The sequence below is a fragment of the Chrysochloris asiatica genome, unplaced genomic scaffold, assembly GCF_000296735.1.
Source record: "Chrysochloris asiatica unplaced genomic scaffold, ChrAsi1.0 scaffold00140, whole genome shotgun sequence".
In the NCBI taxonomy this organism is placed as follows: Eukaryota; Metazoa; Chordata; class Mammalia; order Afrosoricida; family Chrysochloridae; genus Chrysochloris; species Chrysochloris asiatica.
In genome coordinates, this window is record NW_006408658.1 from 1,518,407 (window position 1) to 1,531,005 (window position 12,599).

At 36.1% G+C, this 12,599-nt stretch overlaps 1 pseudogene; it reads right to left on the reverse strand.

The window, feature by feature from the left end:
- Positions 1 to 1,258: 1,258 nt before the first annotated feature.
- LOC102827184 lies at positions 1,259 to 2,177 on the reverse strand (annotated as a pseudogene).
- Positions 2,178 to 12,599: the final 10,422 nt, after the last annotated feature.

Genomic DNA, 12,599 nt, shown 5'->3' on the forward strand with positions numbered 1-12,599 from the left:
TAGGGTTTCTAAGACTAGTAAATCTTTGCAGGAACAGAAAGCCTCATCTTTCTCCAACAGAGCAGTTGATGGTCCCCAATCCCTAACCTTGTGGTTAGCAGTCAAGTGCTTATCCCACAGAGCCACAGCACTCTCCTCATGAATACTGTTGTTGTTGTTAAGTGCTGTCGAGTCGGTTCCGACCCACAGCACAATCACATTGTAGAGGAATTGCGAGCATATAGAGCAGTTTTGTATGTATTTATCCTTTACCCAAGAAATCCAACTGCTAATTTTTCATCTAACAATTACATTGGCAAAAAATGTAAAAATACATATGCATAAGGCTATTTTCTATAGAATGATTTGTAAAAGAAAAAAAAAAGTTAAATAAACTGTGGTATATTACAAAATAGGGTATTATGTAGTTATAAAAAAAGAATGAAGAACCGTTCAGTTATAGAAGACCTATATTAGAGTCAGGTGGGATCTTTTTAAACTTTGGAAGAAAAAGCACCAGGATTACTATTTAAAAATTACTTAAGGCAGAAGAATTTAAAAATGAGAGGGAGCCCGTGGAAGTTCAGGTTATCTTCCTGAGACAAATAGATGGAGAAAGGAAATAATTTTGAGGGTTATAAAGACATATGGATGAGGATTATAGATCCATTTTTTTTTTTTTATATCCACCCTAAACAACAATATGTTGAAAAGAACCAACAATGCCTCTATGGCATAAAAACTGAGATAAGATAGTGCGATGAACTACGTATTGGAAGAGACTATACATTTTTCTATGATGAATGGAGATTTGCATAAAGGAAGTGAAAGTGACAAGACGAGTTTTAATGGATTTTTCTTTCTTTCATTATGTCTCCAAGTTCACATTAACAAGGAATTTCAAGGTCACCAACAGCTCCTCAGAAACCCTATAAAGGGTCGCTATGGGTCAGAACTGGCTCAATGGCACTTAACAACAACAGCAATTTATGTCATGCAGATGTATTTTAGGAAAGTAAACATCTGAACTGACTTGGCTACAGAAGTTTTAAATGCCAATTGTACTGATAAAAACTGGAATGTAATTATAGAATGAAGAGGAGTTTGGGAGGTGGTAATAATAAGCTCTAAACTGCTTCTTTCCCTCTACTGAGCTTACAAATAGACATTGCAGCAGCTGAATTGCTTCTCAATGGAGATGTGAAGAAGAGAAGCAGAAAAGAATCCCATAAAACTGATAGTTCCATAGTAAGTAGACTCCAATATTATGATTTTATGTCTATGGTATACAATTTCTGAGGCTTAAAGCCTTGTGAAAGGTTCAGCTGAGGACATACTTTACCTCATTATTTCTCAGGCTATAGATGATGAGATTCAAAATGAGAGTCACAACAGTGTAGGACAATGACAGCAATTTCTTGCTCTCAGGGGAATTATTAGACTTAGGTCTAAAGTAGGTGAGGCTTAAGGATACCTAGAAAAGAGAGACAACAACAAGGTGAGAGGAACAGGTAGAGAAGGTTTTTCACTTCCATTTGGCTGATGGAATCTTGAGGATGGCAGCAGCAATGCAAGTGTAGGAGCATAGGATCAGCATACAGGGTATCATAACAAACAGAATGGTTTCAATGATGGCATAGATCTCAAACATTGCTGTGTTTGCACAAACCAACCTCAGCACAGGTGGGCTGTCATAGAAGTGATTCACCTTGTTGGTACCACAGAATGGAAAACTGAAGAGCCACATTGTTTGTATAATACCTACTGGAAAGCCTGGAAACCAGGAGGCAGCAGCTAGTTTGACACAAGTCCTTTGATTCATGATAACTGGATACTGCAAGGGGTTGCAGATAGCTACATAGCGGTCATATGCCTTGGTGGCCAGCAGAGAGCATTCATCCACCCCAAAGAAGAAGAAGAAGTGCATTTAAATAGTACAGCCAAGGAAGGAGATGGCTGTGTCCTGGGCAATCAGGGCCCCCAGCATCCTGGGTACAATGACAATGTTGAAGCCAATCTCTAAGAAGGACAAGTTCCTAAGGAAGAAGTACATGGGACTTTGCAGCATGGGATCAGCCAAAGTAACCAAAATGATGAGGCTGTTTCCCATAAGAGTAATGAGGCTAAATGATCAGAAACATCATGAAGAGTAATGGCTGTATTTCAGTAGGGAGGGTAGAGAAGCTCATGAGGATAAACTCACTTGCTCTTGCCATAGGGATAGACATTAGTACTCAACTATGAACATAGACTGATACTCTTGATCTGAAGAATCAGATTCTGGATATGTTATTCAGATTTCATCTCAAAGTCAAGGACAGAGAAAAGTCAGGGTGTCAGTTGTAAGAGGCAGTGACTTATGTTTTCTAAGAATGAAAACACAAAGAAGAATGGTAAGAACATACTCTCTGAGATGGGTCTGGATCCGTTTAGTCACAATTTACAAGTGCAGAAAAAAAACAAAGTCAGAATCATGAGCTGCTTAGGCCCTAGAAGGACATGTTTTAGAAAACACTGACATTTCTGAAAATATCTATAATTTTAAAAACACATTCCATTAGTCATGATTTCACTAAATAACACATTCATGTGAATTCATAACAAAGTGTTACAAAGAAAATTATACTTAAAATGCAGAATAATGAATTTTAAATGCATACTATTATACTGGGAATGATTAATTAAAGAGGAAGAGCATCACATTCATCATCTACAAGAACATTTCAATACATACCCTGAAGTACAGTACTGTCAGTGAAAATATGATACTCATATGCCTACAAGGAAGGCCAGTTAATATGATTACTACTCAAATTCATGCTTAGTGACAAAAGATAAAGAAATTGAAGATTTTTACCTACTTTTGCTATCTGAAATTGATCAAACATTCAATCAAGATGCACTGATTACTGACGATTAGAATGCAAAGATTGGAAACAAAGAAGTATCATTAGTTGAAAATATGGCCTTGGTGATAGCAATGATGTCAGAGATTGCATGATATAACTTGCAAGAGCAATGACTTATTCATTGAAAATGCAATTATTCAACAGCATATATTACAACTATCCATGCAGATGTTGCTGGATGAAATACATAGGAATAAAATCAACTACATCGGTGGAAAGATGCAACAGAGAAGCTCAATATCATCAGTCAGAACAAGGCCAGGGAATGACTGTAGAACAGACTGTCGATTGTTTATATGCATGTTCAAGTCGAAGCTGAAGAAAAACAAGTCCATGAGAACCAAAATATGACTTTGACTATATCCCACATGAATTTAGATTTGATGCATTCAACACTAATGTTCGAAGACCAGATAAGCTGTGGGATGAAATCAAGGACATCATATGTAAGAAAGCAAAAAGTCATTAAAAAGACAGGAAAGAAAGAAAAGACCAGAGTGGATTTCAGATGAGATTCTAAAACTTGCTCTTGAACATAGTTAAAGTGAATGGAAGACATAATAAAATGAAAGAGCTGAACAGAAGATTTTAAAGGGCAGTTTGAGAAGTAACGACTTGTACAATGAATTCTGCAAAGATCTGGATAGAACAACAAAAAAAGAAAGAAAGAAAGAAAAGAAAGAAAGGGAGAGAAAGAGAGAGAAAGAAAGACAGAAAGAAAGAAAGAGAAAGAAAGAATATGCTCAGCATTTCTCAAGCTGAAGAAAAAAATTCAAGTCTCAAGTTGCAATACTGAAGGAGTCAGCAAAATTATGTTTGCATATTATATTAATTATTTTACTTGGTAATTTCTGCATTCTATTGGATCACCTTTCTTTAGAATGGACATGAATATGCTTCTTTTCCAGTCAGTTGACCATGTAGCTGTCTTCTAAATTTCTTGGCATAGATGAGTGAGTGCCTCCAGAAATGCATCCATTTATTGAATCATTTTGTTTGGTATTTCACCAATTCCCGAGTCGTTCTTTTTTTTTTTTTTTTTTTAAACATTTTACCTATGCCTTCAGTGCAGTTTGAACTTCTTCCTTGAATATCTTCAGTTCTTGATAATATGACACCAGCTGAAATGGTTGAACCTCAACAAATTATTTTTGGCACAATGACTGTGTATCCCTTCCATCTTCTTTTGATGCTTCCTGCACAATTCAGCAGTTTGAAACTACCAGCTGTTCCACGGGAGAAAGATGAGGCTTTCTGCTCCCGTAAAGATTTACAGCCTCAGAAGCCTTATGCATGGTCACCATGAGTCAGAACTGACTCCATGACACACCATAAGTAAAACAAGAAAGAAAGATCATCAAGGAGATGTTACACAACAAGGATTGTAAGGATGGAACAGGACCACATAGTGTCTCTTTCTGTTGTACATAAGGTTGTACACCAGTGTTCATGGTAGCACTTTTCACAATAGTCAAAAGATGGAAAAAACCAATTGTCTATCCACAGACGAATGGATGAACAAAATGTGGTATATCCATACAATGGAATTGCACAGTCATAAAGATAAATGAAATCCTAATGCATACTACAACATGGTTTAACCATGTAAACATTATGCTGAGTGAAACAAATATGTTGAAAAGGACAAATACTATACATATGATCCTACTAATTTGAAATAAGGAAATATATAGAAACAAAAGATTATCAAGGTTACCATGACTAGGAAGAAGGGAAAGGGAGTTTTTTGCTTAGGGGGCATTGATTTTATGTTACTGGCACTGGAATGCTTTGTAAAGGCATATTAGTAATGGTTTAACAACATAAAAAATGTATTCAATGTCATTGAATTATACATGTACATATTATTGAGTTGGTGAATGTTTTGTGTATATTTTTACCATAAGAATTTAACAACAAAAATAAGAGGGGAAGTGAACAATTCAACTTTCTAAACAGACTATTTTAATTTTTAAAACTCAAATAAGAAAAAAATGCATACCGATTAGAAAGGAAGAAATAGAAATGTCACTGTTTGAGTAATTATTTATATAGAAATCTATTAAAAACAAAATAAACAAATGAAAATTAGAACTAGTATGTGAGTTCAGCAAGGTCACAGGATACAAATCAACTTACAAAAATCAATTGCATTTTATATACACTAGCAATGAATATACAGACAACATATTAAAAAATACATTATTTACTATCATTTAAGAAAAGATATGTATATAAATATAATAAACGAAGAGCTAACTAAGTGGATTAAAAGATTCACCATAGCATAGGTCATAACTTTTACCAAATAGATACACGGATTTAAACAATTCCTATTAAAATCCCATATATTTTGCAGATATGTTCTTGCTGTTGTTAGGTGCCATCGAGTAGGTACTGACTCATAGTGACCCTATGCACAACAGAACGGATAACTGCCCAGTCCTGGGCCAACCTCACAATTGTTGCCACGTTTGAACCCATTGATGCTGCCACTTGGCCAATCCATCTTGCTGGGGGTCTTCCTCTTTTACTCTGACCCTCCTCCTTACCAAACATGATATCCTTCTCCAGCGACTGGTCCCTCCTGACAATATGTACGAAGTAGAAGAGATGAAGTTTGGCCATCCTAGGCTCCAAGGAGCACTCTGGCTGCACTTCTTCCAACACAGATCTGTTGGTTCTTTTGGCAGCCCATGGTACTTTCAATATTCTCCTCCAACACCATAACTCAAATGCATCATTTCTTCTACAGTCTTCCTTATTCACTGTCTGGCTTTCACATTCATATGAGGTTATTGAAAATATCATGGCTTGGGTAAAGCGCACCTTAGCCCTCAAGCTGACATCTTTGCTCTTCAACACTTTAAAAAGGTCTTGTGCAGCAAATTTGCCTAATGCAATATGTCATTTGATTTCTTGACTGCTGCTTCCATTAAGTGTTGATGGTTGATCCAAGAAGAATGAAATCCTTGACAACGTCAATCTTTTCTCCATTGATAAGAATGTTGTTTTTTGTTCCAGTGGTGAGGACTTTTTTCTTCTTTACATTGAGATGCAATCCATACCAAAGTCTGTGCTCTTTGATCTTCGTGAGTAAATCTTTTAAGTCTTCACTTTCAGCAAGCAAGGTTGTATTATCTGCATATCACAGGTTGTTAATGAGTCTTCCTCCAAACCTGATGACATGTTTTTCTTCATATAACCCAGCTTCTCAGATTATTTGTTCCTATTGTTATTATTGTTATTGTTAAGTGCCTTCGAGTCGGTTCCGACCCATAGCGACCCTGTACAGGGTTTCCGAGGGTGTAAATCTTTACGGGAGTAGAAAGCCTCATCTTTCTCCCGCGAAGCAGCTGGTAGTTTCGAACTGCTGACCTTATGGTTCGCAGCCCGATTCGTAACCACTACGCTACCAGAGCTCCTTATAATAAGCCTTAAATCAGTTACACTGACGATTCCTACTTTATTGGCAACAGGTCGAGCACTCTGCTACTAGCTGAAAACTGATTGTATCAAACCCACACAGAGGCACCTTGGAAAACAGATCTCGTGATTTGCTTGTGAATGCTTATAGTCTAGGATACCCTACAGAAGCTCATTGTTGTTGTTGTTGTTAAGTGCCATTGAATTGGTTCTGACTCATAGCAACCCTGTATAGCATTTCCAAGGAGCAGCTAATGAGTTTGAACCACCAACTGTGTGGTTTACACTGACCTTGCGGTCCAGTGCTTTATCCCACAGTGCCACACAAGGAATCTTTAGCCCACAAAAATATTTGCTGAACTGATTTTTAAAATTTTTATTAAGGTACAAAAGCTATTCAATGAAAAAAAAAAAAAGTCTTTTCAACAAATGGTTCTAAGGCAATTGACAACCCTTAGTCAAAAAAATCAGCCCAGACTTAACTCTCACACCTTATGCAAACAAAATGGATCATGTACCTAAATGAGAAAGGCAAAACTTATAATGGTGGTGGTAGTGTGCCATTGAGTCAGTTCTGACTCATAGTGACCCTGTATAGGGTTTTTGAGGCTATAAATCTTTATAGGAACAGAAAGCCTCATCTTTCTCCTGCAAAATGGCTAGTAGTTGAGAACTGCTAACCTTCAGTTAGCAGCCCAACTAGTAACCACTATGCTACCAGAGCTCCTTAAAACTTACAAGAGAAAATCTTGAGGATCTCTGGCTAGATAGAGAATTCTAAGACATAACATCAAAAGAGTAATTCCTAAAAGGATAATATGATAAATCGTTGTTACATGGCCTTGAGTAATCTTGACAATTGTTATGTTTGAGCCCATTGTTGCTGCCATCTTGTTATCCATCTTGTTGGGAGTCTTCCTCTTTTTCATTGACTTTATCAAGCATGTTGTCTTTTTCCAGGGACTGATCCCTCCTCAGAACATGTCCAAAGAATGAGAGACAAAGTCTTGCCACCCTCACTTCTAAGGAGCATTCTAGCTGAACTTTCAAGATTGATTTGCTTGTTTTTCTGGCAATCCTTAGTACTTTCAATACTGTTTGCTAAAACACCATAATTCAAATGCATAGTTTTTTCTAAGGTCTTCCTTATTCATCGTCTAGCTTTCACATGAATATGAAGTGATTGAAAATACCTTAGTTTAGGTCAGGCACACTTTAGCTCTCAAAGTGATACATTTGCTCTTGAACACTTTAAAGAGGTTTTGTGCAACAGATTTGCCTAATGCAATATGTCGTTTGATTTCTTATCTGCTGCTCCCATAAGTTTTGATTGTGGATCCAAGTAAAATGATGTATTTGACAACTTCAATCTTTTCTCCATCCATCATGATGTTATTTATTGGTCCAGTTGTAAGAATTTTTTTTTTTTTTTTTTTTTACATTGAGGTACAATCTATACTGAAGGCTGTGGTCTTTGATCTGGATCATTAAGTATTTTAAGTCATCTTCACTTTCAGCAAACATTGCTGTGTTATCTGCATATTGCCTGTTTTTTGATGAGGCTTCCTCCAATTCTGGTGATAAATTCTTCTTCATATAATGCAGCATTTTGGGTTACTTGCTCAGTATATAGACTGAATAATTACGGTGAAAGGATATAATGCTGGCACACACCTTTCTTGATTTTAAACCATTCAATATCCCATTGTTCTTATAAAATGACTGAATCCAGCTTGAATTTCTGACATCTCCCTGTAGATGTTCTGGTGTAACTGTTGTTGAATGACCTTTAGCAAAATTTCACTTGCATGTGACATTAATGATATTGTTAGATGATTATTGCATTCTGTTGGATCACCTTCCTTGGAATCGGCACCTATTTGGATCTCTTCCAATTTTGTTGACTTGGTAATTAATTGGAGTCCTGGTGTGGCACTATGGGATAATGCATTAGTTGTCCTACTAATTTCTTGGCATAGCTGAGTGTACACCTCCAGTGCTACAAAATTTCTGAAAGATTTCAATTTGCATTCCATCATTTCCTGGAGCTTTGCTGTTCACCAATGCATTCAGTACAGCTTGAAATTCTTTCTTTAGTATCATTAGTTCTTGATCATATGCTGTCGCTGAAATGGTTGAGCATCAATGAGTTGTTTTTGGTATAGTGACTGTGTACTCCTTCTGTTTTTTGTTTTTTTTTTATGCTTTCTGCATCTTTCAATATTTTGTCCATAGAATCTTTCAATATTGCAAATAGTCTTAAATTTTTGTCTTCAGTTCTTTCAGCTTGATGAATGCTGAACATGTTCTTCTCTTTCAGCTCTTTAATTCCAGGTCTTTATTTATTTATTATAACACGTAACTTTGTCTTTTCCAGCTGCTCTTTGAAATTTCCTGTTCAACTCTTTACTTCCTCATTTATTCCAGATGCTTTAGCTTCCCTAAACTCAAAATCAAGTTTCATAATCTCTTCTGACATCCATTTCAGTCATTTCTTTCTTTCCTGTCTTTTTAATGACCTTTTACTTTCTTTCTGTATGATGGTCTTGATGTCACCCCACAACACTCCTAATTAGTGTCTAATACATCATATTTGTTCTTGAGATGGTCTCTAAATTCAGGTGGGATATGCTCAAGGTCATATTTGGCTCTTGTTGACTTGTTTTAGTTTTCTTCAGATTCAACCTGAACTTATATATAAACAATGGATGGTCTGTTCCACCAAGCCTGCTCCTAGCCTTCTTTTGGCTGATGATATTGAACTTCTTTAGCCTGTCTTTCCATAGATGTAGTCAATTTGATTCCTATGTATTCTCAATTTTGAAAAAGGTATTTGCAATGAAGAAATCAATGCTTTTGCAAAATTCTATCATGCATTCTCCAGCATCACTTCTATCACCAAGGCCATATTTTCCAACTACAGATCTTTCTTGTTTCCAATGTTTGCATTCCAATCACCAGTAATTACAATGCATCTTGATTGCATGTTTGATCAATTTCAGACTGAAGAAGCTGGTAGAATTATTCAATTTCTTCATCACTGGTTTTAGTGGTAGGTGTGTACATTTGAATTAGTGGTGTACACTGGTCTTCCTTGTAGGTGTATGGATATTATCCTATCACAGACAGCATTGTACTTCAAGATGGATCTTGAAATGCTTTTTTGACAATGAATGGAATGCCATTTGTTCCTGGCATAATAAACCATATGATTGTCTGGTTCAAATGGCCAGTACAAGTACATTTCAATTTAGGATATTGATCTTTAAACATTCCATTTATTTTTTTATGACCTCCAATATTTTTTAGACTGATAATGCATACATTTTACATTGTTTCTCCTAATTTTGAGTTGTGATCCATTAGCAAATGAAGGTCCTGAAAGCTTTACGCCATTCATATCATTAAAGTCTATTCTACTTTAAGGAGGCAACTCTTCCCCAGCTGTACTTTGAGTGCCTTCTAACCTGAGGGGGTCATCTTTCAGCACTTTATCTGACATTGTTCCACTGTTATTCATAAAGTTTTCAGTGGCTAACTATTCTGAAGTGGTTGGCCTCTCCTTCTTCCTACTCTGTCTTAGTCTGAGAGCTCCATTAAAGTTTATCCACCATGGGTGACCCTGTTGGTATTTAAAATACTGGTAGCATAGCTTCCTACATCACTGCAAACACAGCCACCATAGTATGACAAACTGACAAGCAAGTTGTGATCTCATAAATTAGTCCACTTCAAAATTAAAAGATTTTGCTCTGCAAGAGATTAAAAAATAAAAACAAAAACAAAAAAAGAAGCTACAGCCTGGGCTAAAATATTTGTAAGCCACATATCCGACCAAAGACTAATATATATAATATAAAAAGAATTCTTAAAAATCAGCAGTAAAACAAAAAGAAAAATGCAGGCTCCAATTTGCAATGGGGAGAAGACATGTAGAGACATTTCCCTGAAGAAGTTATGCAGATTATAAATAAGCACATGTAAAATGTTCATCTCTATATGCCATTAGGGAAATGCATATCAGTTCAAATCTACTAGAGTGGAAAAAACAGTTATATTAGCATGTAAGAATTCAGCATATATTCTAAAGCAGAACTCATAAAGAAGAGATTATTTGATTTCACCATACAAAACTTAATAAAATTTGAATACTAAAACCCCAAAATAAAGAATCAAAAGATAAATAATTAAAAGACAAATTAAAAATTATAACATGTTTATAAAATATATGACAAGAGTTTCTTACAGATTATCCAAGAGAAAATAGGAGGTTATATAATCTTCCAATCCACATAATTGATACCAAAATGGCTAAAATATATGAAACACATGAAAGTTCAAACTCATGAGAAAGCAAATGCAAAAATTATTTTGTTCTCTGCATTTTCCAATATAATATTTATTTTAAGTAAAATGAAAAGATATAACCATTCAAATACTGTGGGTTCAAATAATTGGACTTCACAGCATGTCCTGATGTGTCAATGTAGGATAAGCATTTGACTCCAAGGTCAGTTTCAGCAGTAAGGTCAGCAGATCAAATTCACCAGCTTCTCCTTGGAAACCCTACACAGGGTCATTATGAGTCTGAACAGACTCAATGGCACGCAACAACAACAATATCCAGACTTTGATGTAGCAATTCCTTATCTACAATTTTAGATTAAGATTACATTCTAATTGAGTAGTGTTTTATGAGCCATTTTAGAAAAATCATCTATTGATATCTCCCTGTCCGAAGGAAAGAAGATGAAATTCAAAGACGCATGGAAACAATTAGTGTAACAGACTAATGGACCACGTGGACATCAGTCTCCATGACTCTGAGACCATAACTTGATGTTGTCCACCTACCACTTCCAATGGCTCTGAAAAGGATCACATTAGAAGGTCTTGGACAGAGTGGTAGAAAAATGTGAAGTAAAACTCCAAATCACAAAAAGCCTAAACTTACTGTTCAGATAGAGATTGATGGGATCCCTTAGACTACAGCATTTAGTCACCATTCAGGTCTGGAAATAAACTCATCCCCATGGCTCAATTTCAGCCAAACAATAGAAAGAATTATAAGGGTAACAAAAAAACTCGAGGAGTATGCATACCTTAGAATAATCGACCACTTGAGATCAAAAGAGACGTATTTACTCAAGGACAAAGTTCAGATGAATTAGGAAAGAAAGAGGAATGGAAACAGGAAACAGGGAAGAAATGGGATAAGTGATGTTACAAGAAAGGGATTGCAATCAATGAGATCAATGAAATGTGTCTGAATTGTCAGGTGTAAAATTGATGATCTGCTCTGTAAACCATCACCCAAGTCACAATAAAAATTAAAAACAAACAAAAAGAAAATGGAGGAAGTATGGACTTGTTAGACTCATCAACCATTTGATATCAAAAGTGTAACATTTGCCCAAGAACAAAATTCAGAAAACAGAATGGATTATAAAAGAAAAAAGAATGGAAACAGGAAAGACAGTGAAGTGGAATGAGTGAAGTTACATTGTGGGGATTGCATTCAGTGACATTAAACAAAATGTGTATGAATTGTTGAATGGAAAATCAATTTGGGAAACCTTCACCCAATTTACAATAAATATTGAAAAAAAAAGGTGATGTACAAATTTTGTTTACTGGAATTCCCTTCTTAGCTTTTATGTACATATAATATGGTGTTGGAGGAGAATATTGAAAGTACCAGGGGTTGCCAAAAGAACCAATAGATCCATTTTGGAAGAAGTGCAGCCAGAGTGCTCCTTGGAGGCCAACATGGCCAAACTTCATCTCTCATACTTTGGACATATTGGCAGGAGGGACCAGTCACTGGAGAAGGATATTATGTTTACTAAGGTGGAGGGTCAGAGATAAAGAGGAAGACCTCCAGCGAGATGGATTGGCCAAGTGGCAGCATTGATGGACTCAAATGTGGCAACAGAAGTGGGGTTTTGTTCTGCTGTGCATAAGGGCGCTATGAGTTGGTACCAACTCGATGGCACCTAACAACAACAAAAACAACAACATATACACTATTACTTACAAGTGAGTTGCTAAATTAAATCCACAATCAAAGAAGGGGAATTAATCTTCACTTCCAGGAGGAAAGAGTGTGGCACTGTGAGTTAATGCATCAGACTGCAAAGCCATTTGAACTTCAAGGTCTGCGTTCAAGCTCACCAGCTGCTCCTCGTAAAACCTATACAGGGTCGCTATGGGTTGGAATTGACTTGACGGCACTTAACAACAACAGTAAATATTACTTTTTTAAATAAAGAATAATTTAAAACC